The sequence below is a fragment of the Schistocerca americana genome, chromosome 3 (genome assembly GCF_021461395.2).
Source record: "Schistocerca americana isolate TAMUIC-IGC-003095 chromosome 3, iqSchAmer2.1, whole genome shotgun sequence".
Lineage (NCBI taxonomy): Eukaryota > Metazoa > Arthropoda > Insecta > Orthoptera > Acrididae > Schistocerca > Schistocerca americana.
This window is the reverse complement of record NC_060121.1, coordinates 637,523,384-637,550,873: the sequence shown is the minus strand read 5'-3', so window position 1 is coordinate 637,550,873 and position 27,490 is coordinate 637,523,384.

Here is a 27,490-nt window from a genome sequence, read left to right as displayed (position 1 = left end):
AAGCCGGAGAGACTGGAAAAAAATATTCTAGCGGATTATTTTATAGATGCAGTTTTTTGCAGGACCAGATTAAACTGACGAGCATAGCAGCAAACATAATAAGCCCTAGGATGTACCTGCTTAATCCTTGCCTGAACACCGTTAATGCTTCCGCTCGTAACAGTAGCACCATCATAGCATTCTGCGATCACCTTTTCCTGCTTTCCATCTGCATGCTTCTGTATTTCAGAATTTATGGCCTTAAATAACGTCTTAGCATCCTGTGAGTCAGGGTTAATGAAGCTTCAAAATCTCTCCACAACAGAGCCATGTAGTTCGTATCTATACACAATCGCCAATTGTTGCATGTTGGGCACATCTGTTGTTTCGTCCGCCATTATAGCCAAATAATGCGCACTTAAAATTTCTTGCGTTATAATTTCTCTGCATACTCTTAGCATACAATCCAGAAGTCCATTTTGAACTATTTTGAACGTACCTTTAACCACAGTTGCAGTTTGTAAGTGTTCCTTCATTGAGCCATCAATAGCACTTACTAAATTTACAAGCCCACGAAACACTCCTGGGTTTTCTGAATCTTCCCTTTCATCGTGACCATGCAAATCTAACTCAAATTCCCCGCAAAGTTTTATGCAGTCTATTAACATGGAGAGGATATGTTCGTTTCTGTCCATTTCCTCATTATGTTTCCTGACAGACTCTCTGTATACCCTGCAAGCTGAGTACTAATGTTCACTTTACCAAGCACAGAGAGTTCAATGTTCGCATTTTTGTGGAAGTGGGAGTTTTCATCCTTTTTTTATTTTTTCATACAAATGTACAAGATCCCTAACACCTGCATTAGTCCACAAATTAATTTCCGGACTGAAAATCAGACATGGGAAACAATACAGTGCCTGTCTTACGTTGTACCCACTTAACCCCTTATGCGTTCCATACACTTCTTTGTTAAGTGTTCCCTTGTAGCTACGCTTACTTGATTTTGTAAAATTCTCAATCAACAAATCTGGTCTGAGGGTCATAGTTCCTTTGTGCTAACTTGTCCTGGCAATTTAGTTTTCTGTCAGCTTTTAAAATCAGTTCAACAGAGTTGACACTGTACACTAAAGCCGATTCACTGTTTTCTGTCCATACTGTCACCCACACAGTTTCCAACCAACTCAACACAAACTGCCGTTTATGGAAATGATTAAACTGAGGTAGCAACACCTTAATGTCTACCAATACAGTCACCTGACTACGGGTACATGAAACCAATAGAACTGGTGCACTCTCCTGTTAGGAATACAAAAAGATTTATGTAGAATAAAATCCAAAACTTATTATACCATGACTCGTTCAGAAGCCGACAAAATACATTTTTCTGTCATTACAACTATAACGAATACCGACGTCCGATTTAATTTTACGACATGTCGAGTGATTTGGCATATCTGACGAGTGTGCTACCACCTAACGCGATTTACGTCAATTGCCAAGCAAACGGGGTGTGCTGCCATCTAGTATCATTGACGTACACCTGTAGTCGAGTGGCTAGGCCTAGCTGTGCACGCCACAACCTGTGCACTAGAGATGGGTCGAACTCGTTCATTCCCGTGAACTACTTCATTCATTTCACTCTTTGCCGTGAAGCGTTCAAATGAAGTAGTTCATTCATGAAGTACGAAAGCCTTGCGAAGTTGCCCAGTTCGCCGCTCAGCCGCGGCTATGGTCGCTTCGCCTCGCTCGTACAATAAAGCTTCGTAATACTTCATAATTTTACCAACAGATGGCCGAACTATGCAGTAACGTGCACGCAACGTTTTACGCTCTTACAACGTCTGAGTCAAATAGAGCGTGGTCGAAGGGGACGAAGGAAAGATAAACAGAGAAGCCTGTCACATATAAAGAAGGTATTACATTTAATCTTGCTCGACATTTTCTCATGAAGCGCCCAAAAAAGTCTTTATCTGCCAAGTGAAACCTTATTTGTTGTATTCATGGACTGAAAACTAGGGCTACCAAGGAAATGCAGTCCAATTTTATGTTCCTTTTAAAATTTAATCCAAAATAGAATGAGTATGTTTACCACTGTCACAAAGCCTATATACCTACGTTAAGTAATTATTCAGAAGTTTTCCTGTAGATTTTATTTTTGTTGAGAATAATAACCCTCCAAATTCAAAATGTAAAATGTCACCTGTAGTGGTTCAAATGGCTCTGAGCGCTATGGGACTTAACTTCTGAGGTCATCGGTCCCCTAGAACTTAGAACTACTGAAAGCTAACTAACCTAAGGACATCACACACATCCATGCCCGAGGCAGGATTCGAACCTGCGACCGTAGCGGTCGCGCGGTCCCAGACTGTACCGCCTAGAACCGCTCAGCCACACCGGCCGACTGTCACCTGTAGTCATTGGTACGATTTCAGGTAAAATCCCACTTTATTTTATTCGGAAAGCACTTTTTGTGTCTGTTCACTCTTATACAATGGCTAGCAACTCGCGATCGCGTAAAAGTAGTGAAATTTGGGGTTTCTTCGCCGATTTAGGTGATGGGGAAGCAAAGTGGAACTGTTGTTCTAAGTGTATTTCATACAAAGGAGAAAATACATTTAATCTAGCGCGTCATGTTCGAGTGCTGCATCCAAGAGTGTCATTGTCAGTCAGGCGCTTAGCGCCCCCTGCTCTTACATCTTTCGATATTTCTTGGACAAATAACCCGGACAATCCGGAGCCAACATCAGCAATTGCCAGAAGCGAACAGCAGTCGGTGCCAGAAAATAATAGTATCACTTCATTATCAGACAGCCGACATCAATATCACGGAAAATACCTAAGTATTTTACGAAAACTCTTTCAAACAAAAGAAACCAGGAGATTTCGCACTTCTGGAGACAGTTGTAAAGGATTATTTGCCCTTCAACATAGTGGAAAGCAAACATTTCCAAAGTTTTGTAGGCAAACTGAATGGTGCTTACAGAATGCCAGCTTGGAACACCATTTCCAATACACTACTACAACAACAGTACGCCATGTTGAAAGAAATTGTGAGAGTCAAAATTAATTCTGCGGAAGCGGTTGTGCTGACAACGGATGGGTGGACCTCAACCACAAATGAGAGTTATTTGTCGGTGACAGACAGCACACTACGTTAAAGACCTGGAGCTGTCTCCCTCCTTGCGTCTTCCCTCCTAGAGTGCTTTAAATACGACGAAAGGCACACGTCAGAAAAACTCTCCGAAGAACTGCGACGTGTCACGAGGGAATGGGGCATTCAAGAAAAAGTCGTGTATGTTGTTAGCGACAATGCTGCTAATATTGTGGCAGCTGTAAGACTCACAGCCTGGAAACACATCCCCTGCTTTGCACACACACTCAATTTAATTGTTCAGAATGGGCTTCCGCACATTCAACCCATTCTGAATAAAGTAAAAAAAATTGTCGAATTTTTTAAAATAAGTTCGCAGGCCTGCACGAAACTGAAAAAGATGCAGGAACAGTTAAAAGAGCCAGTTCTGACACTAAAACAAGACACTGTTACAAGATGGAATTCAAACTATGATATGCTGCGAAGAATAAACGAGGTTAAGAATTCCCTAATGACAGTTATCGCTCTGAATTATCCGGATCTTCCAAATCTGACTGCAGAGGACATTGCACGTGTAACACAAGCCTGTGACCTGTTGAAAGTTTTCAAAGACTGCACCGAGGAAATGTCAAGTGAAAATGTTGTCACTGCTTCTAAAGTTGTACTCCTTAGTCGCTCATTGAAAAAAATACTGTTGTAAGTTTGTTAATAACACTGAAATTCATGTAGACATGCAACAGATGCCCGAAACGTTAGCTGAAGACCTAAAACGACGATTTCGAAATGTACAGGAAAATTCCATTTTCGCAGAAGCAACTTCATTGGATCCCCGGTTCAAATTACATGATTTTTCTGATAAAAATTCTGCTGAGAAGGTGAAATTAAACCTGATCAAGCACTGTGAGAAATTTGTGACGAACACATCCTTTGCTACTGCAACAATCTCAGTTCCAACCACTGAATCTACTTCTAGTCTCTGGCTCGAATTTGATGAAGTGTTTTCCAGGCTGCAGAGTAATCCACACCCGAGAACTGCTGCAACAGTGGAATTGGACAAATATATACAAGAGCCCCTGCTACAGAGACAAGGCAATCCATTTCAGTGGTGGTCTGAACGGCTGTCAGTATATCCCTCGCTCTTTGAACTTGCAAATATACGACTGTGTATTGTTGCAACCTCCACGCCGTGTGAAAGACTGTTCTCGAAGATAGGCCACCTTATAAGTGACAGAAGAAATCGCCTGACAGGAAAAAAGTGGAAAAATTAATGTTTTTAAACGGATATCTCTGAACATTCGCCAAATCTGTTGATGTTTATTCATGAATATATATGTATTTTTTTAATTTAATTAGGGCAATCCTCAAATTGACATTTAGTATAATTATTTCAATAATGTGTACGAGATAAACATTCCTACATGAACGATTATCTTTCAATCGTGGATTCCATGCATGCTTCAGTTCCAGACTCACAAGGTAAGCATTTTGTTTTCATGCTGGCTGTGCGTGCTTTTGTATCTTTAATATTCATTTGTTTGCAAGCGCTGCCAACGGTAGGCTACCCGTAGACGCGAAGTAGAACTGCACAAATAGTCACGGGTAATGATGTCAGCACTGCAGGAAGCAGCTGACGCTGCTTTTCCCTCGCCCCTCGCCCCACACCAACCCTAAGGCCGGTATTACACCATCAAATTTCTTTGTCAAAGATTTGATCAAAGATGTGATCCAATATTCCGTCCAATATATTTGACAAAGATCTTTGACGTAGCGATACAAGGGGTATTACACTGTCATCAAATTTTTCGTCAAAGTTCAAGATGGCTGACAACAACTTGTTAATAGCCGCAGCAGTTCTACGTACTCCAATTGCATTGTGTGCACATGCGGAAAAGAAGTGGGGGGAAAAAATGGAACCATACACACGAGGTTGACAGTCTTAAAAGTCCTGGGATTACAACTTGATAATAAATTCAGTTGGGAGGAGCACACCACAGAACTGCAGAAACACCTTAACAAATCTGTATTTGCAATTCGAGTGTTAGCAGACATAGGCAACATAAAAATGAAAAAGCTTGCATACTTTCATTCCATAATGTCATATGGGATAATATTTTGGGGTAAATCTTGAAGTCAAACAAAAGTTTTCAAGGTCCAAAAGCTTGTAATACGTATTATTTGTGGAGTAAATTCACGGACCTCCTGCAGAAACCTCTTCAAAGAACTGGGTACTTCAGATTCTTGCATTGGTACTGGGGGAAAATAACAAAAAAAATGAAACTGTTGGCGGGCCAGAAGTACAGTGAGACTGTCGTTTGGACGTACCAGATTTGCAGGTTAGCTTTTTTTGTTTTGTATTTCATGCCTAGATACTTCCGTAGAGATATTGTTGCATGTGGATCATTATATGTAATGATTATTACAATACATGCAACGATATGTTTGTACAGTTATCTAGGCATGAGAAACAAACAAAAAAAACTATAACTCTCGTAGGCCCAAATGACAGAGTCTCACTATACTTCCGGCTCGCAGGTTAACTACTGCCTCTCAGTATATTTACTTCTTAATAAAATTTGTCGTAAATAATATATCTCTTTTTCCAACAAACAACTCAGTTCATACATACAATACCAGGAACAAAAATGATCTGCACAAGGACTTAAAAACACTTACTTTAGTTCAAAAAGGGGTCCACTGCTCAGGAACACTCATCTTTAATAATTTGCCAGGAAACATAAAAAATTTAGTTAGAAATAAAGATCAGTTTAAAAGGAGCCTGAAAGACTTACTACTGGCCAACTCCTTCTACTCCATTGGCGAAATTTTTAATAGAAACAAATGATGTATTGTATTTATTCATACTATTAGTATTTTTATTTCAGCTTAAAAAAAATCGACATGTTCCACATCCACGAGGATCTCCTCAGCACGGATCTATGGAACGAAAAACTAATCTAATCGGGGTGAAGCCGTGGGTTTTACGACAACACGATAAAAGCATTCAACAAAACTTGTTACGTGAGCTTACAGTGGAAGACGTCAAGTCGTACATCAATTACTTAAGAATGGATGAGCATACATTTCTGTATGTGCTCAATGAAGTGTATCCTCATATCACAAAGCACAATTTTCACTTAAGAACTGCTACATCTTCAGAAGACAGGCTCACTATAACACTCCGATTCCTTGCTACAGGAGAGGGTTATGTTATGTTAGGTTAGGTTAGGTTAGGTTAGGTCAGGTTGGGTCTCCAATCTTCTTCATCTATTTTTGTATTCAGGGTGCCTCACGTTGTAAAGCGCCTCATAAGCTTCAGACATCTCTATTAATTCTGTAGTTGTCGGCACACACCAATTGTATTTACCGGCAATGGTTATAAAAACACTACAGACGACAGAACACTGCAGCGATGCTAGCGCTCCGCGTGGTAACATATCGCATTGTAGTGAACAGAAGACAAGCGATTTCTTTGATCAAATATACGGCCTCGGCCTAGATTTGATCAAATATTGGACGACATTTGTCAAAGATCCCTATTACACTATCAAATATCTTTGTCAAAGATTTTTGATAGTGTAATATCTTTGTCAAAGATTTTATTATATCTTTGTCAAAGATATTTGATAGTGTAATATCTTTGTCAATTTACCATTGCCGGTAAATACAATTGGTGTGTGCCGACAACTACAGAATTAATAGAGATGTCTGAAGCTTATGAGGCGCTTTACAACGTGAGGCACCCTGAATACAAAAATAGATGAAGAAGATTGGAGACCCAACCTGACCTAACCTAACCTAACCTAACCTAACATAACATAACATAACCCTCTCCTGTAGCAAGGAATCGGAGTGTTATAGTGAGCCTGTCTTCTGAAGATGTAGCAGTTCTTAAGTGAAAATTGTGCTTTGTGATATGAGGATACACTTCATTGAGCACATACAGAAATGTATGCTCATCCATTCTTAAGTAATTGATGTACGACTTGACGTCTTCCACTGTAAGCTCACGTAACAAGTTTTGTTGAATGCTTTTATCGTGTTGTCGTAAAACCCACGGCTTCACCCCGATTAGATTAGTTTTTCGTTCCATAGATCCGTGCTGAGGAGATCCTCGTGGATGTGGAACATGTCGATTTTTTTTAAGCTGAAATAAAAATACTAATAGTATGAATAAATACAATACATCATTTGTTTCTATTAAAAATTTCGCCAATGGAGTAGAAGGAGTTGGCCAGTAGTAAGTCTTTCAGGCTCCTTTTAAACTGATCTTTATTTCTAACTAAATTTTTTATGTTTCCTGGCAAATTATTAAAGATGAGTGTTCCTGAGCAGTGGACCCCTTTTTGAACTAAAGTAAGTGTTTTTAAGTCCTTGTGCAGATCATTTTTGTTCCTGGTATTGTATGTATGAACTGAGTTGTTTGTTGGAAAAAGAGATATATTATTTACGACAAATTTTATTAAGAAGTAAATATACTGAGAGGCAGTAGTTAACCTGCGAGCCGGAAGTATAGTGAGACTCTGTCATTTGGGCCTACGAGAGTTATAGTTTTTTTTTTGTTTGTTTCTCATGCCTAGATAACTGTACAAACATATCGTTGCATGTATTGTAATAATCATTACATATGATGATCCACATGCAACAATATCTCTACGGAAGTATCTAGGCATGAAATACAAAACAAAAAAAGCTAACCTGCAAATCTCGTACGTCCAAACGACAGTCTCACTGTACTTCTGGCCCGCCAACAGTTTCATTTTTTTTGTTATTTTCCCCCAGTACCAATGCAAGAATCTGAAGTACCCAGTTCTTTGAAGAGGTTTCTGCAGGAGGTCCGTGAATTTACTCCACAAATAATACGCATTACAAGCTTTTGGACCTTGAAAACTTTTGTTTGACTTCAAGATTTACCCCAAAATATTATCCCATACGACATTATGGAATGAAAGTATGCAAGCTTTTTCATTTTTATGTTGCCTATGTCTGCTAACACTCGAATTGCAAATACAGATTTGTTAAGGCGTTTCTGCAGTTCTGTGGTGTGCTCCTCCCAACTGAATTTATTATCAAGTTGTAATCGCAGGACTTTTAAGACTGTCAACCTCGTGTGTATGGTTCCATTTTTTCCCCCCACTTCTTTTCCGCATGTGCACACAATGCAATTGGAGTACGTAGAACTGCTGCGGTTAATAACAAGTTGTTGTCAGCCATCTTGAACTTTGACGAAAAATTTGATGACAGTGTAATACCCCTTGTATCGCTACGTCAAAGATCTTTGTCAAATATATTGGACGGAATATTGGATCACATCTTTGATCAAATCTTTGACAAAGAAATTTCATAGTGTAATACCGGCCTAACCAACCTAACTATCGTTCCCCATAAACACTGCGCGATTCGTCGACAGGTAGTAGAGGGAGGACTGAGCTGAAGGGAGAATGAGTGACGTAGCGCCGATGTAGTGGGAGAGGGAGAGGGGAAGAGAGTATGTGAACGAGAAAAAAGTGTGGAGTGTGCTATCTTTGAAGAGTTTGAAGTACCAGTTCATTGAAATTGAGTGGTTAGTTCACACTTCACTGGAATGAAACGTTCATTTGAACGACTCATTCACGAGCTCCTCATCACTACTGTGCACATCGTTTATGTGTATGTTTATTGTGTATGTACTTGAGCCGCAAGGCAATTACGTCATGCCAGTCGCCATGCGCTGAATCTCCTTAACACAAACTCCCAGATGGTTCAAAATGACCCTTTTCGGTTTTTAAGAATGATTCAGGCAACATTTGCTTCCATGACATTTATTTATTTGGCATGTACTTTCATTATATAAAAAACAGTGCATTTCGCACAGTTGATTACCACTTTTTTCCAGTTTTACCTTTAATGACCAGAGGGGTCATATTGACCCCTTTAGAAAAAAAACTGTAATTTTTTTTAAGTTACGCCATTCATTTATCTCATGCATTCTCAAGTTTCTGTGGTGCAACAATTTACTTTCATTCATATTATTGCCGTATAAAATGACAGCAATGGGCTCAGTTCACCATTGTTCGCCATTCCCTTTTAAGAATCAGACTTTCAAAGGTATTGTGAGCTGAAGATCGAAATGAATCGCAAAGAGTATTTATGAGATGAAGAGATTCTTGCAGAGTTACAAACAGTTATTGTTGTTGTGGTCTTCAGTCCTGAGACTGGTTTGATGCAGTTCTCCATGCTACTCTATCCTGTGCAAGCTTCTTCATCTTCCAGTACCTACTGCAACCTACATCCTTCTGAATCTGCGTATTATTTTCATCTGTTGGTCTCCCTCTACGATTTTTACCCTCCACGTCGCCATCCAGTACTAAATTGGTGATCCCTTGATGCCTCAGAACATGTTCTACCAACCGATCCCTTCTTCTACTCAAGTTGTGCCACAAATTTCTCTTCTCCCCAATTCTCTTCAGTACCTCCTCGTTAGGTATGTGATCTCCCCATCTAAACTTCAGCATTCTTCTGTAACACCACATTTCGAAAGCTTCTATCATCTTCTTGTCCAAACTATTTGTCGTCCATGTTTCACTTCCATACATGGCTACACTCCATACAAACACTTTCAGAAAAGACTTCCTGACACTTACATTTATACTCAGTGTTAACAAATTTCTGTTCTTCAGAAACACTTTCCTTGTCATTGCCAGTCTACATTTTATATCCTCTCTACTTCGACCATCATCAGTTATTTTGCTTCCCAAATAGCAAAACTAATTTACTACTTTAAGTGTCTCATTACCTAATCTAATTCCCTCGGCATCACCCAATTTAATTCGACTACAAAAAGTTATGGAGTGTGATTCAGATGGTGGCGAACTTTTTTCTGACGATGCAGAAAAATAGTTCTTACCACAGACATTGAGAGAAGATGAACCATCTAATACTAATGATTCTGATTCTTCAGACACCGATCATGATTTTATGGTGGCTTTCTTACATTTTTTCTGTAATTCGTGCTCTATAGATCGAGAAGAATCACGTAACAGGAGATAATCCTGTTCCTTGAAGTGTAGAAGAAGTGACTACTTCTTCATCGTCTGGTGAAAGACATAAAGAAGCTGCTCCTGATGGAATAGTCTGCATAGAAGCAGTGCCTAATTCATAAAGTGTGCATCTTCCTAACCACAATATTTTGAGAGAATCTCCTGGGCCTACACCACATGCAAAAAGAAATGTAAGTGATGAACTTGTATCAAGTGCTTGGCACTTGTTCAGAGACATGTAGTCAAACATATCTTGAAATGTGCTATAACAGAGGCACCCAGAGTACTAGGAAATGACAACTGGTCAATGACCACGGAAGAAATAGAAGCATTTATTGTAGTTATTTATGCTCATGGTGTGAGTAGTTGCCGAAGTATAGACCTTCATAGCTTATGTTCAGATTTCTGGGGCCTACTATTTTGTGTGGAAACCATGAGTAGGAATAGATTCTGTGAGGCTATGAGATTCCTGAGATTCGTCGAGAAGTCTACACGCTCTCTACTATTACAGAATTATAAATTTGCGTTGGTTTCTGCTGTCTGGAACAGATTCATAGAAAACTGTACAATTTGTTGCAAACCTGGAAGTGACATAACAATAGACGAGGAGCTCTTCCCAAGTAAAACTGGGTGCCCATTCATACAATTCATGGCTTCAAAGACTGACAAGTATGGACAAAAATACTGGTTAGCCGTAGATGTTGAAAGCAAACATATACTCAATTGTTTCCCTTATCTTGGTAAGAATACTGCACGATCCAAAGATGAAATGGTATCAGATTATATAGTGATGTGTCTTATGGAACCATTTCTGGGCAAAGGTAGAAATGTCACTTCACTTCACTCAAACTAGCCAAAAAATTGAAAGAAAAATCAACCTTCATTGTAGGAACTGTAAATAGAGCAAGAAGAGAAATACCACAGGCTCCGAACTCCTTGAAGAGTCCTCCGTATTCCACGAAAGTTTTAAAACATGATGATATTTCCTTGACAGTTTGTCAAAGAAAGAAAGCAAGAAATGTGCTAGTAATGTCTTCCCTTCATCCTAGTGTTACCATAAATACAAATGAGAAAAAACTCCACAAACTGTATGTTGTTACAACAAACAGAATTTGAGGTTGACATAGTAAACAAAATGGCGAGGCAGTAATCAGTCAAGGCTTCCTCAAGAACATGGCCAGTGCACACCTTCCACAATATCCTTGACCTAGCACGAATAAATGCATATGTAGTATTTAGGGCTGTTATGGGAAGAAGATCAAAAGAAGACATTTTATTCAGCAGCTTTCAGATGAACTAAACTCTGAGTATGTGAAGAGTCACTTTCGTCGTACGACCACAGGCAGGTATGAAAAGAATGAAAATGAAGATGAGGACGAAATGTCACAGAAGCGCCGTAAATGGTAAGTTTTCAAATTCTCCAAATGTAATAAAACTATTTCCAGTGCAGTGTTTGTAAGAAGATCGTTTGTGGAAAATGTACAAAGGAAACTGAAGAAAAATGTGACAGTTGTGTAAAACAATGAAGTAGCTGAAATTTCTGAACACATGAAAAGTTCAATTTTTTATGAATTCAGAACAAAAAAAAAACCTGTCACTTACTTACACTTGTTTGGATATTACCAGGATCAGTGAAATTTGTTTATATACCAATAAATAATATAATTTGTGTTTCTTCTTTTTATTCACAACTCTGTATCTGAAATTGCTACATATCTTGTAAACATTAAAATATAACAAATGCTTAAAATTTTGAAATAATAGTTCAGAAAACTTTTTTTAAATGTTACGAGTCAAAATGACCCTTCTGGGTGTCGAGGGGCAGACAAAGTTTGGGCGTCCGATTATTAAAACGTGCACAACTGACAATGTGCTCGCACCCCTGATGCCAAGTTTCACGGAGTCTATAGGGGTAGCAATGTGGCATACTGTGGAAGATTTATTCAGACGTATTTCAGATTACTATACCTGTATTACGTTTAATAGCATTCAAAGAAAAATAACCAATAAATCCAAAAGGAGTTAAAAGTTTGGTTATTTACATGTCCATGTGCTCTTACACAGCACCTGCCACTGCCTATTCCTGTACTCTGCATCTCTCCCGTGGTCTATATAACTCTTCAGTAACAACCTTCACCCATCAGTGACCATCTTCTCCCTTCAGTAACCACCTTCACCCCACTTCTGGCACCAGTTTTTTTTTTCTCCTGCCCCTGTCACGTCCCGAGACTGAGTGAGATAGATACGTTGCTACAACACAGGTGGCTTACCTCAGTCATCATTTTCATGACTGGAAGTAGGAGTGGGGCGCTTGCAGAATCCAACAGCGGTAGGAGACAAGCTAAGAAGGTGGTGCAGAGTACGGAACGCAGTGAGGATATTTCAAGAAAGCAGGATAATAAATTAAAATCCCTTGACTATTGGGGCCGAGCGTTTCTAGATGCTTCAGTCTGCAACCGCGCTGCTACTACAGTCGCAGGTTTGAATCCTGCCTCAGGCATGGATGTGTGTCATGTCCTTAAGTTAGTTAGGTTTAAGTAGTTCTAAGCCCACGGAGCTGATGACCTCAGATGTTAAGTCCCATAGTGCTTAGAGCCATTTGAACCTTGACTAGTGAACTAGTGGACCTGAGAGTGAGTTCGACTTACTTCAAACACAAGAGAATACGTAAGGGAAAATGGTGCTCACCGGATGGAAGAACCACCAACCAGATAGATCACATCTTAGTGGACCAGCGCTATAGCCAAAGAGTCATGGACGTCAGGTAATATAGAGGAGCCGACTGTGCGTCAGACCATTTCCTCATTGTGTGCAGGCTTAAACTCATGTTCACCTACATGCATAAGAAGAAGGGGACACTAGTACCTGCTTTGAATGTTGAGAAACTACGAGAAAGTGCCATTAAAGAACAATATGCTGTAGAAATCAAAAACCGTTTTCAGGTCCTAGAGACCCTGGAAGCAAGGGAGAACTTGGAGGAAAGGTGGAAAGAAATAAAGTCCACGGTACTAATTGTAGCGGAGGATTTATTGGGAAGAAAGATGATAATGCAGAAGAGGAAATGGTTCAACGAGACATGCCAAAAGGCTACAGAAAAGAGAAGGAAGATGAGGGGGAAGTGGCTAGCTGATAGGGAGAATGAGCAAAAAAGGGAACTTTTATCAACATCAGAAGGGAGACAAAGCGAATCGTAAGAGCAAAGAAGAGAATCTATGTAACCAGTTTACTAGAACAAGTTGAGGCAGAGAGCCAAAACAAGATCTCATGCAATTCTTCCAGTACATAAAAAATCGGAAACATGGATTTCAGAGCCCAACTTTTTTCATTAGAGATAAGAACGGCAACTTGATAAATGACAAGGAAAGAATTGTAGAATGATTGAAAGAATACTTCTCAGAACTGAGGAAAGGAAAGATGAAGAAGAATGGGAAGTTAGTGAAGAAGACGTGAAGATAGCAATCAAAGGACTCAGAAACAACAAAGCCCCAGGGGAGGACAGAATAACATCAGAATTAATCAAGGAGGGAGGTGAGAGCTTACACTCAGATCCAGTTGAAGGTGGCTATAATATGCTCAATATACAAGAAGGGGGGCAAAATGGAATGCTGTAACTACAAAGGAACCAGCTTGTTGAATGTAACGTATAAGGTGCTTTCCATCATTATCTTCAGAAAATTGCTACCATTCATAGAGAACAACATACAGGAGTACCAAGCTGGATTTCGACCAAACCGATTGACAATAGATCACATTTTCACACTAAGACAATTGTTAACACTGGGAATATGATAAAGATATCTACAGCCCGTTCGTCGATTTTCAACGTGTATATGACAGCGTCCACAGGAATAACCGATGCAATGCAATGCATGACTTCATAATCCCTGAGAAGCTAGTAAGAATGGTGCAAGCTTACACAGAAGGGTCAGAGGCAGCAGTACGTTTCCGAGGAGCCACATCAGAAACATTCGAGACTGAGACAGGCCTCAGACAAGGGGATGCTCTCTCATGTGTTCTGTTCAATGTCATCTTAGAGAAAGTAGTAAAAGAGTGTAGGCAACAGGAGTGGGCTGGAGTAGAGGCGGACAGAAACTTCCATTGTCTCGCAAATGCAGATGACATAGTACTACTACGTGAATCAAAGCACTAGTTGAAAGCAGTGTACCAAAAATGGACAATTATGTACGGAAGGTAGGGCTCAAAGTGATTAGAGACAAAACAGAATTCATGCAATTAGGAAGAAGACAAGAGCAGGAAGAATTCCTTGAGATAGATGGGAAGCGGTTCAGGAGAGTACACCAGTTCAAATACTTGGGATCTTGGTTTACCACGGACAACAACATAAAAATGAACATCAAGGAAAGAATAGCAGTGGGAATGAAAGACATGCTCGGCTCTAAATCGATCTCAGTCAACACTAAGATGAAAATCTACAACACAGTGATTTTCCCAGCAGTAATGTACGGTTCAGAAACATGCAGCATGACTAAGCGAGAAAAGGAAAAACTATTAATATTTGAAAGAAGAGTAATGAGGATTATTAGATTACAAAACACAAACTGTTTCGAAACAGCGTATCGAAACATTTCATTGTACTGTTACATTTGTTTCGAAACAGTTACGTGTTTCAGTTTGCCCATCTCTAATGTTAATACACTCGACCTATTCACAGTAAGGTCATTCAGATTGCAATTACCCAAGAAACCTTTAACAAGTGGCAATCATGTTCTGGTACATTAATTCAGATATGTTTGGCGCAAGAAGGAGGGTAAGTTAGCCATTAGATCCATTGTTATATAGCACATATATTTTCCAAAACTTTTATTATACGTGTACTTAACGGACGGCCAGCCAGCCTTGTTGGTCGTCATAGTTGCATTGTTGGAGCGCATGCTGATTTCGCGCCAAAGTAAGACAGTTAACTGCGGTGTAGCGGAAAAGTGAGGAGCAGCTTCAATACAGTGGTAGTCCTACCTGTCGTGAAACGAAGTACCATGCCAAGAAATGAAAATGTAAGTTTATTATACTTCGAGAGAATACTGTCATTGCTTAGAGCGGTAGTATAACCTTACAAAATTAAGTATCGTACATAATTGCTGGCATTGTTCGGTGTATCTTGTTCAATTTCTTTATGACGAAAATTTATGACTTAATCCCGTACCATATTTCACGCTACAACTGTAGCAGCTCGAATGTATAAAGGGCTCCGTTTAGCCGTTGTGAATGTTCATTTCTGAATGAGTAGCTGGTGCGCACATATAACAAGGCACGAAACATTTCGTCCGACTGCTGTTAGCAAAACGTAGTCATTAATTATCTACAAACTGTAGGTGTGTGTTACTGTTTCTCCCGTATTCGGAGTGATTTTTGTACTGAAAAATTTTTGTTCAGCGTTGAGATTCAGAAAGTCCTGCGACGCCACCCCCTCCACAAATTGCTAAAAGGGTTTAAAAAAAAAAAAGAAAGAAAAAAAGGGGTGGATACATAAAAAAATTGTTCTGGTAGTAATTGTCTTGTTGTTTCTTCAAATATTTTTCAAGAATTTGAATATAATGATAGTGTTGTTTGAGACACTACAATTGACGAACCTATGAGCCTATAAACCCTTACTTTATAACAGCAACAGACATTCCATCCTATCTGTACATAATGTAAAATCTATAATGAAAGTCAGCTGGGTTCTATATCTATCGCAATCTAAATTTACCTTCAATAGACAATATATCATATTTGCTGACATTTAGTGTAGCCTAAATTTGAATGGCGCAAAAATATAGACCATGTCCCGCAAAATATTTATACAATTTCTTGTTCATCAATTTATAGTGTTGATTAGTTACTGCAGTTATTTCACTGTACAAGAGTGTTTCCCAAGATGAGAGCTGAGGGTGAAGTTAGTTTAATGACTAAGTAGTTGTGAGACTTCATGACGGTTCTGGATAACGTTTGGTACCAGTCAGAAGCCAATACATGACCTGCCTTTCGTCATACACACATTAAATTGATAGTTGTGTCTGTTTGACAGACCAGAAAGAAAATGAGATTGCTTTGCGAAGTGGGGTGTCCCCCCCCACCCCCCCCCCCCCTCCCCCATCGCTGGCCCCTGTTGCAGACTCGACTTGCAAAAGTGGGGAAAGATAATCTGAAACATTTCGAAAAACTTTTGCAACATAATGGTATTGGTATGCTATTGGCACTCTCATTTGCAGCAGAATTAAATTATAGAAAAAGCCTTTTTATACTATGGTTCAGGTTCTTCATTGCATAGTGTCCCCCCCAAACAATTGATAACACCTATGTGAGCAAATTTAAATTCTGTTTATTTAATTGTGGCCCTGTGACATCTTGTATCAGTACAGGACAAGTCAAGTGATCTATCACACATGTGAAGCTACATTATGTTTGATAATTTTATGTTATAAGATTCCAATTCAGTTGATGATAAATTCATTTACAGAGTAGAAGCTGTGATCCATCAGATATAACTAGGCATTTTTTTTTTTAAAAAAAAAAAAGCTTTCTGCCTTTAATAATCTGATGTTGAGGTGATTATATAATTGCACACCTCTATGTAGAACACTTTTCTGATGGGTTGATGTCCTGGCATAGGAGATGTGGATGTTATTGACATTTCTTATTCCATAATTGTTTTGCAGATATGCATTGGAGGTCCCCAAATGTTCTCTTGTAAAGACCATCATTTCAAATACCTGAAATGTTCAATATCTTTAATGTCAGGAAAAGAAAATGACATGAATCCTGTTTCTTTACGTTTCGTATGATTCTGATTACTCATTTTTTAGTTTTGGATGTGGACCGACTACAAAATGCATTCCCCAAGAATATTATTCCATATCTGATTGCTGACTGGAAGTGTGCGGGATACGCTTGTGTTACTGTTTCTCTGTTGCAGCTTGTGAACATTAAGTAGCTATCTGTAGCATATAATAGATTGATGACAGCTTATCTTTCAGAAGTTTGACATGTGTTCCCTTTTATGTTGCTCTGCAGATATATTCGTAGGAATTTCACATCATCAACCAATTTTAAACTTTTGTTATTTATTTTCAAGTGGTGATTTTGTTGCTTAGCATGGGATATATGAAAGTTCACACAACCATTTTTTTGGTGTTTATGATAAGTTTATTTCTATCAAATCAGTGTGTTATTTCCAGCAATGATGCGTCTGTAGATGTTTGAAGGCGTTTTTGATTTAACCCTGTAGTCAAAATACTGGTGTCATCAGCAAATAAGTTTTCTGTTTGACATGGACAGTTTCATTCAGATCATCCATATACGAAAGAAGGAGGATTGCATCTAATGTAGACACTTGTGGCACACCAAATTTCATTGTAGCTTTTTCTGATGCACATGTTGTTCATATAATGTTCTCAGTGATTTTATCCTGTTCAAGAAAAACTTTTTGTTGTCGGCTAGTAAGATATGACCTAACCCACTCATTTGGAATACCTCCAATTCCCTTTCTATCCAATTAATGTAATAGAATAGTGTGATGTATAATATCAAATGCTTTTCATAGGCCCAAGAAGATTCCGGTAGCCTTTTCCTTTTCATCTACAGCTTTCAGGATTGTATGCTGGAATTTGTAGACTGCTGTGGTAATGGTTCTTGAGTGTCTGAAACTGTGCTGATGATTTTATAGCAAAGAGTTTTTGTAAATAAACTCTATTAATCTATTGTAAAAGAGCTTCTCAAAGATATTTGAGAAGCCACTAAGCAAAGCTACAGGCTGGTAATAGTTAACATTGGCTGTGGCTCCTTTTTGTGAAATGGGATTACCTTCACAATCTTAAGGAGATTTGGAAATGTACCAGTGGAGTCGGAGTGATTAATTATATGCTTCAGTGGTTTTACAATAAAATTTCCTGTTTGGTTTATAAAGTAGTCTGGAATATCATCAAAGTCACATGACAGTTTCTTTAATGATCTAAGAACAAGTTTGAGCTCATAGTATGTGACCTGTCTGAGAACCACAGGCACCCTTGAGGGGGGGTTGCAATATTGTTAAAGTACTCATAGAAGGTATGAGCTGCTGTATTGGCATTAGATACCTGCCCGTTTTCCAGACTTAGGCTAATACTCTTTGCCACTGGCTTGGTGCCTGTTTCAGAACAAGTGATGTTCCATGTGGCATGTGTCTTGTTTTTTGATTTGCACATGTATTCATCATTACTCCATTTTTTTGCATATTGATAACTTCGTTGTATATCCTACTGTGCTCTTTAATATAATTTTGCATCTCTGATGATACAGTTTTTAGTTTTTAGTATGAATACAGAAATATCTTCTTTGCATGGAGATTTTTTATACCAGTAATGATCCAACTTTTGTTTCGAGTAGGATTTAATTTACTTTGTTAAGTGGAAAAATAGTATTTATATGTTCCATTAAAGTTATTAAAAATTCTATGTACATGTGTTTCATTGAACATTTCGACCCATGTTTCCCTGCCTAATAGGTTGCAAAAGTTTGCTGTATCATAGTCATCGAGATCCCTCCACTCAGTTGCTGTGTTGGATGGTATTTTCTCTATACATAACTCCAATGTTCACATCAGAGCTTCATGATCACTGTAGCCCATATTTACTACTTTATTGTTGTATGAAGGGTTGGTTTCTTGAATAAAAATTTGGTGCAGTGCTGTTTTATGGTGGTTAGAAATTCTCGTCAGTGCATTTACTGTGGGGTTTAAATTGAAACTCTTTGCCATGTTCAGTAATTAATCTCTGCCATTTGAGGATCTAAAAAATTCAATGTTAAAGTCACCAGAAATTATTTTCTTTTTAGCTGGATCTAGACTATTTAACATCATTTCAAATTTACCCAGGAAGCCTTCAAAATTGCCATCAGATGATCTATATACGGTTAGAATGGTAAGATGGATGTCCATAAGTTCTGTAGCTGCCATTTCAAATTCTTTTTCCTTAATCAAATCCATCCATATTATTTAAGTTGTACAAACAATCTACCAATCAGAAGGTAAATGTTATTTGTTATTTCGGTTTTGTGGCCTCGGTCATTATGTATTCAGAATGGTAACAATATCTTCATGAGTTAATTGATACTATTATTGTTCCAGTTATGTACCCAAATTGTGTAACTCATTATTGTAGCACTGCTTTAGAAGTAAGTTTTCCAATGTATTAAATTGTTGGCTAAAGTTATGTATTGGACCCCCACCCCACCCATTTGAAATCTTGGATGTGGTGAAGACTGATCTGTAACACAACCCGAGGTCTAGGTTAGGTTGGAGGTGACAATTTGTTTGTGAATTGGTAATGCCAACAAAAGCGAAGACAGAAAATCTGGTTGTGGTAACATTTTGATCGATAGCGAGTCTAATGTTTACAGCCTTGCTACAGTGAAAAATGCAAGGGGGTGCAATACGCAACTTCTATCCAACTTATCTTTCGTTCCTCAAATATTTTCCTTGTCATATTTCATGTGTCGAGATCCTTTATGCACAACACTGCCCTTTTAATGTTCTGTTACAAGTTGCTTTGAGGTGTTTTCTTCTTTAGAAATATGTTTTCTGCTTGTATTTAGTAAGTTACCTGCATGTGGATTTGGCCTGTAGTGAAGTCTTATAATTTTCTGTACAAAGGCTGCCATCCATTCTGCTTTGACATGATTTATGTTCCTTTCAAATGTTTTGATGTAGATTCTTCTAAAATCTGGGACACAGGTAAACACTATACAAACAGGATATTTGCTAGTGAAATGGGGTTGACATCATAAGACTGAATATAACACTCAGATTGGGGAAAGTGAGAGAGTACACATCCAGCTCAAAGTGAATTAATTGTACTGTTTCTGTATTAATTCTTCAGAAAAGACATTTTAAAACTGCAAAAAGCTGTTACTCTACATCAGTATTTTTGATTAGTTTCTTTCTTACATTTTATCAGCTCAAAGTGTATTATCTACTTAACAGTTCGTTCACAAAAGTGGCTCTTGATAAATGTTTTAAAACCATTAAATACCATAAAGCTATAAACACATTCACATCGCTAAGTAATCTCTGTACCTATTTATGAGGAGGCCTATTCACTGTAGGCTTCAGTCACACGAGCCAAGTGAAGATAACACAATGCCAGGGAACTCACTGACAGTGCACTATACAGTAAGCACTGATGATGTAAACAAACAAAACTATATTGTAAAGCCATGGAGCTTGATACAGAGGACAGCTGTGTTCTCTCTATACTTTTCTTGTCAATGAACCATCCTCTTGTATTATGTTTATAACAATCCTGTCAGTACTCCTCCAGATTCACTATATTCAGTCAGAGTATCTCCTTACTTTTCCAACGAACTTCCCACACAGCTACACTCTCAATAATTTCTGAAGGAGTATGATGATGACTGTTTCAAGCGAACATCAATTGTTAAGGGGTCGCGAATCATAATTTATTCAAACACTCACTAAACTTTAATACTTTTGATAACATTCAGCGTTTCACTCCACATGCCATAACATGCTACCATCACTTACACACTGAAGCTTAAGCAACAATCAATCCCATCATGGACACACTACAAAAGCATTAAAACAGGTACCAAGCAGTACCAACAAGTGCTCTATCCTAGCTCAGTTTACTCCGTCCTGACCAGAGCCCAACTCCATTAACTTGCACATCTACAATAACTGGTCTCCAGCGTGTTTTATCAGCGTAAAGGTGTCACTTTCTGAATCATTTAAGAGCTGTGGAGGTCCAACTACATAAATTATTTTGAATCATATTAAATGTCTTTACATATGAATCTGTTCACTACAGTGTTACACCAGCACCTCCAGGCAACTACAAACAGTACTTGGCTGGAAATAGTTTATGAAAATCTACAGTATTCTTCAGCTGAGTTAAATGTTGATCCACTCTTTTTACCCGATGAAGTAGAAATTTCAGGATTTGAAGTATAGCTGTTTCCTGATATAATGTCTCATTCAGCATTAGGGCCTGTATTAAAAATATGAACTGAACAAGCTATAGGCCATATGGTGAAATAAGAGCCCTGACAGTTGTCAGGGTGGATCCATGATGCCTAATTTGTATAATCTCTGGTAATAATGCAGTCATAAGTTATGTTGCGGGGGTGTTGATGGTCGAACCCGGGACTCCAGATGGCCGAGCTGAAGCCGAGACCCACCGCACAGTATTTTGTCAGGAGTCCGAGCAAGTTCAACAGCATCGAGGGGCAGTGCAGAGTGATACAGCGGTATTCAGAAGTATTCCTTTATTCACACGATTTACAGTACTACGATGGGTGCAGCGTAGTGTCGACGTGCAGCGTTGTCCTGCGAGTCCAGCCTGCTCAGCAACTCCTGGTATCCCGACACCGCTGCTCCGTCATCAACGCTGCTCAGCTGGGAGTCTGCTGTGCTCTGCCCAGTTGCCACCCACCAAGGCGTCGCGTCCTGTACCGCATCGTTGCCCGCGATCCCGGAGACTGTTACAGTCAATGGTCCCCATCGCCCTCCGCCTTGTTTGGCGTGCTCTGTCCGATCATGGGATGAAGGTGGATGTTCTGGTCACCCGTGGCTCTCAGGCTGCTGTTGCTCCCAGGACAGGACCAGACTTGAACCCGTGCCCTGCTGGATGCTGTGCCACAACTTCCCATAGTGGTGCTTACCGGATGGCCACACCCACTGCCATCTCTGGCACCGCTGCAGTGCTGTCGCGCTCCCCGCAGTGTACGCCTCGCCCAGACCTCGGTACACCAGGTGGAAAGCGAATGTGGCCCATCCTGGCCCCACTGCAGACTGCTGTCACTGCCCTCCTTCAGGCAGACCGTGCTTGCAATCTCCAAGTACCTGGCTGCCGTTCCGTCCTGCCCCAGTGTTGTGTCCCCGGAGGCAAAATACAGCCCGAACAAGTAAATGGAAACAGAGTACAGATTTACATAGAATATTTACAACATCGCTACCAGACTGGCCCCTATAAGCATAGACCAGCACAGGTCCGACCCGACTCTCGACTGACTTGGCCCACCCCTCAAGCTAAAAGTGTCTTAACTATTTATTCTGCTTTCCCCCTCGCTTCTCATGTAGTGTCAGAGAGAGACAGAAACTATGGCATGGGTAAATTCTCATATGTCAGCCACTTAAACATCACCCTCCTGGCTGTGGCCTACTGCCTCGCCTCATACATTGCAATAACTTCAAGCAATGCTGCAGTTCCCTGCCTCGCTGTTGCTTCACTCCAAACAACTCATACATGCAATATGCCTCTGCAGCTCCACACCATGTTTACTCTGCCTGGCCTACTAGTTACCAACTATTACCACACACTGCCAGCAGCCCCAGACTTCATCGCCCAACCACGCCTTTACTGAATTTTAACAAAATTCCCCTTTCCTACGACTAAGACTAATACTAGCACAGCAGTTACCAGCAGATTTTTAGTGTTGTTTTTTCCTATGGGTTTTATTCATCTTCATAACTGTTGCATTCTTTTTTCCTCAAGTGAAATGATCAGTTGGAATCACACTACAGCCTCAATCTTTTTCTTTGTCCAAGGTGTTGAGGACCACAAGGGCTAAAGCACGCCATCATAGATTTTTGAGGTTATAGCATGTATGTATGTTCCTGACATCTGTTGATGTTACACGGAACCGGCTTTATCTTATCTGTATCCCCACTCTGCATATATGAACATTCACAAAAAGCTGTCTCATGCAATTCCTCAGATATTCATTTCTGTGTAGGCTCAAAGCACAGTTTTGTTGCTCTGCTCTATATATATATAGTGTGTACATTGTATACGAGGTAGAGGTCTATCTGCAGTTTTATCTGTACCTCGAGCCACAGAATATGCTTAATGGAAATGATGATTACGAGGATCATGAAGTGTTGGAATAGGTCATAATGGTGTGTATAGTGTGTTTAGCATCTATTCTTTATGTTACCATCCTAGTTTGGAAGGAACACATAGAAAATGTTGTGGGGAAGGCTAACCAAAGACTGCATTTTATTGGCAGGACACTTAGAGAATGTGACAGATCTACTAAGGAGACTGTCTACACTACACTTGTCCATCCTCTTTTAGAATACGGCTTTGCGGTGTGGGATCCTTACCAGACAGGACTGATGAAGTACATCAAAAAAGTTCAAAGAAGGGCAGCACGTTTTGTATTATCACAAAATATGGGAGAGAGTGTCACTGAAATGATGCCGGATTTGGGCTGGACATCATTAGAAGAAAGGCATTTTTCATTGCGACGGAATCTTCTTGTGAAATTACAATCACCAACTTTCTCCTCCGAATGCGAAAATATTTTGTTGGCACCAACCTACATTGGGAGAAATGATCACCACAATAAAATAAGGGAAATCAGAGCTTGTATGTAAAGATATACGTGTTTGTTCTTTCCGCTTGCTATACGAGATTAGAATAATAGAGAATTGTGAAGGTGCCAGGCACTTAAATGTGATTTGCAGAGTATCCATGTAGATGTAGTTTCACATTAATTACAGACTTTGCAACTTTCAAAAGACAGTATTGTCTCTAGCCTGCATACGGAAATTAAGTGAATTGACATTAGTTATAAACATAATCTTAAATACTACTTAATATTCCATAACAAAAAGTTGGTCATTACTTTATGATAAGGATATGATGTCGAGACTTAGGTAAAAAAACAATTCAGGTGTATGGAGTGGTGGTTTGTCTATAAATTTGATTTTCACAAACATCTATTTTTCTTGAAACTTTACTTCTGTGCTTTGGGCCCTTATGATTGTCAGTGCCTGATTTATTTTTGTTTTCTAAGTTTCTTATTTAAACAGGCATAAAGATAACAATTATGGTTTCTGTGGTCATCACCAGCCACTTACAAGATGGAACTCAATGTTTGCAACTACTTGATAAGCTACAAATTTGTTTACATTGCTAAGTAGAATGGAAGTCTGTGTATGAATTGGAGTTAAGTGGAACCAATGTATTTCTAAAGAGTATTTAAAAATATGGTTCAGCCTTCTCCAAAGATACATATCATTATTTTGACCTCCAGACAAAAATGCTACACTATTTAACTTGCTCTAACCCAACGCTTTGTGGCTCATTGGGTAATGCCAAACTACAAATACAAATTCCCAGTGGATCCTAGGATTTTTTTCTGTTGCTTATTGCTTCTTTCATATCTGTCAGTCACTGATTAAAATGAAAAATACCAAGTTCCACCAGAGTTCAGCATTCCTATTAAACTATAGGTCCCCTTTTTAACTGCCTAGATAAGAAGTTTAAGCTGTTTCAAACCAACCTACAGGTTGTGGACAGCTGTACTTGCTATTTGACAAATGCCATTTTTTCTTAAAATCTTTTGTTTTGTCTGCCACCCTTATATTTCAGTCACTTCAATCATCTAGAAAAACTGATCTTAGTAGCCATTTCTTCCTGATACTGTACAGAATTTGCTTTACCGTCAAATCGAGAAAATGAATAATTAGTAAATTAAAATAATTATGCTTCCGGAGATCACTCTATCAAGGTACAGAATTTGCTTTAATGTTGGATCAAAAAAATGAATTAATTAGCAAAGATCGTCCTCTTCCAGGGTTCACTTTTTCAAAAAACAAATCTTCATTTAGCAGTATCCATGCAAAACACAGGTTTACAAATTCAAACAAGGCTGAAATTATACTGACACAACAGTATCGTAGCTAACAGTAAGGACTACCCTACTCAAAATTTAGGCAGTGTAAAGAGTGTATGACAACACCTCAATTGCTGCCACCTTCAAATGATCCCTTAATGTTGCAATAGCCACAGTCTGAAAGTCAATAAGTTTACTAACATAAAGACAGGTTTGAACTCAACACATTAAAAATCTGAATTTTGATCAGAAATTATGATTGCCAAAGTTCTTTGGCATAATGAATTGACATCATTTTGTGAACATTCTTTTCAATAGATGGGAGAGGTGCAGATAGAGGTTCACGGTACTCTATTGTTCTGGATGTGAGACTCTGCCCCTAAAGCCATTTGAATCACGTGATGATCAATAGAAAGGGTTTGCAAATGACAATAGAAACAACTTCATTAAAGGCCCAGTTTATCTAAATAGCATCCAGGTTTCGAAAATCATATCATGCTGGCCATTTCATTAGCTGATTATTGTAGAGGGAAATAGTCCTCTCTTCAGTTCCCAGACGATGACTGCTTAGTGAGAGATGTTTATGATAATGAGAACTGTAAACAGAATGAATGAACTGTGGAATATTAAAGGTTTGATTGTTTATAAAAATTGGTAAATCTTATGGAGAAAGATTAGGGTTTAACATACAATCAATGATGCGGTTGTTAGAGGCAGAGCTACTTGTTCTTTAACGTGTGTCACATTACGCTACATCATTGCCACCTCAGGTGTAAGTTGTGTCTCAGTTAAGCCATTAGCAGCAGGGAGTGACCTGTCAGTTTTGCCTACTGCAGCTGGTGACAGTTACACGTTGCTGGCAATGCCTGATAACAAATTAGGCATGTGTGTCTACACCACACTACTGAAATTTTGCGAGTGAACTGACTTTACTGCTACATTCATGGTTCTGATAAGAAGAACTAATTTCCAAGGTGTGAAGTATCAACTAACAAGTAATTTTAATGAGGCTGTAGTACTAGTGAAATGAAATGCGTTAACATCAAATTGGTTCAGCAAACTAAAGTGAAAGTGAACTAGAAGGAATATTTGTCTTTTCAGTTGCATACAACTTTTAACTATGTAGTTTGTTTGTAGCATAATAGTAGTTATGTATTACAAATATAGATCATATGACACTATTGTATTATTTGACTTTCTCCGAAAATTATTGATTTCATACCAAAGCCCAAGGATTCTGTTTGAAAATATGTGTTGTGGTTCTAGTCTATTTAACACCACAAAACAAAACTGGCATAATCTGTATCACTACAGGGAGAGGGGTTACCTTAATAGTCTCGGATGTCACTGAATTTAACGAATGTTAAAATTCAGGAGCAAGTAAGAAACATGTATTTTTTTGTTTTCTCCAAAAAAATTCCTGTCCTGAGATACGAGCCTCCAAAGATGACATTGCAAACACCATTTTGAAGATGCGAACTTCGGAAAAAAAATTTAAAACTCTGTATCTCTGGAACATTTCTAGATATTTTGTGGTTTTTTTATTTGGAAGATAATTGCTTTATGGTTACAAAGAAATCCTCCATGTGGACTTACCTATCAAAGTTATTTTGCTATAGTGTCCTGAACTTTATTTATAATTTATGGAAATTTTTATTTTTTTATGTGCCAATCCAAAATTTTATGATTTTTTCTGTTGATTAGTACCTTATAGTTCTACATTCCATGAAAAGGAGAGCATCCACTTTTAAGTTGAATGGGTTTTGTTTTTAAAAAATCTTCTTTTTTAATACTTTCAAGGGTAATGTATATCTTCATAAGCTCTATGTGTCAAGAAAGTGCAGAGAAATTACTAAAGCTATGGATGAATACAGTATTCAAAGTAGAAATTCCATCTTAAGAAGAAAATGAACCAAAGCACTCTTGCACCTCTTGCCAGGAATTTTTCACAAATATCAATTCAGCTGTTGAATATTGTGCATCATACAGTGAACAATGAAAACAAGCAAGTTTTAACTATTATTCCAGAGACATTTTCAAAGAAAACAATTTTGAACCACATTCCATCAGTATCAAAGTACATGGTAGACAAATCAAGAAATGTGAGGTCTGTAAAACGAGTCTTTGGAAGGCCAGATCCCTATTATGGTCATTCTGTAGCAGCAGCTCACGTTCAAATAGTGCAATCATTTTATCTGGAAGATAAATGGAGTTGTTCTCTCCAGAGTGCCAACAAAAATGACACTATAACTAACAGTTGAAGGTCAAAAAGTTGTGAAAGTGAAGAGGTACATGACTCGCAGTATTAAAGAAACTTTTTCAATTTATAAGAGCAACTTCACATATTGGAAGATCAAAATTTTTTGCACTACGACCTTGGGTAACAGAAGAAATATTGAATTTAATTGATGAAAGGAGAAAATATAAAAATGCAGTAAATGAAGCAGGCAAAAAGGAATACAAACGTCTCAAAAATGAGATCGACAGGAAGTGCAAAATGGCTAAGCAGGGATGGCTAGAGGACAAATGTAAGGATGTAGAGGCTTGTCTCACTAGGGGTAAGATAGATACTGCCTACAGGAAAATTAAAGAGACCTTTGGAGAGAAGAGAACCACTTGTATGAATATCAAGAGCTCAGATGGCAACCCAGTTCTAAGCAAAGAAGGGAAAGCAGAAAGGTGGAAGGAGTATATAGAGGGTTTATACAAGGGCAATGTACTTGAGGACAATATTATGGAAATGGAAGAGGATGTAGATGAAGATGAAATGGGAGATAAGATACTGCGTGAA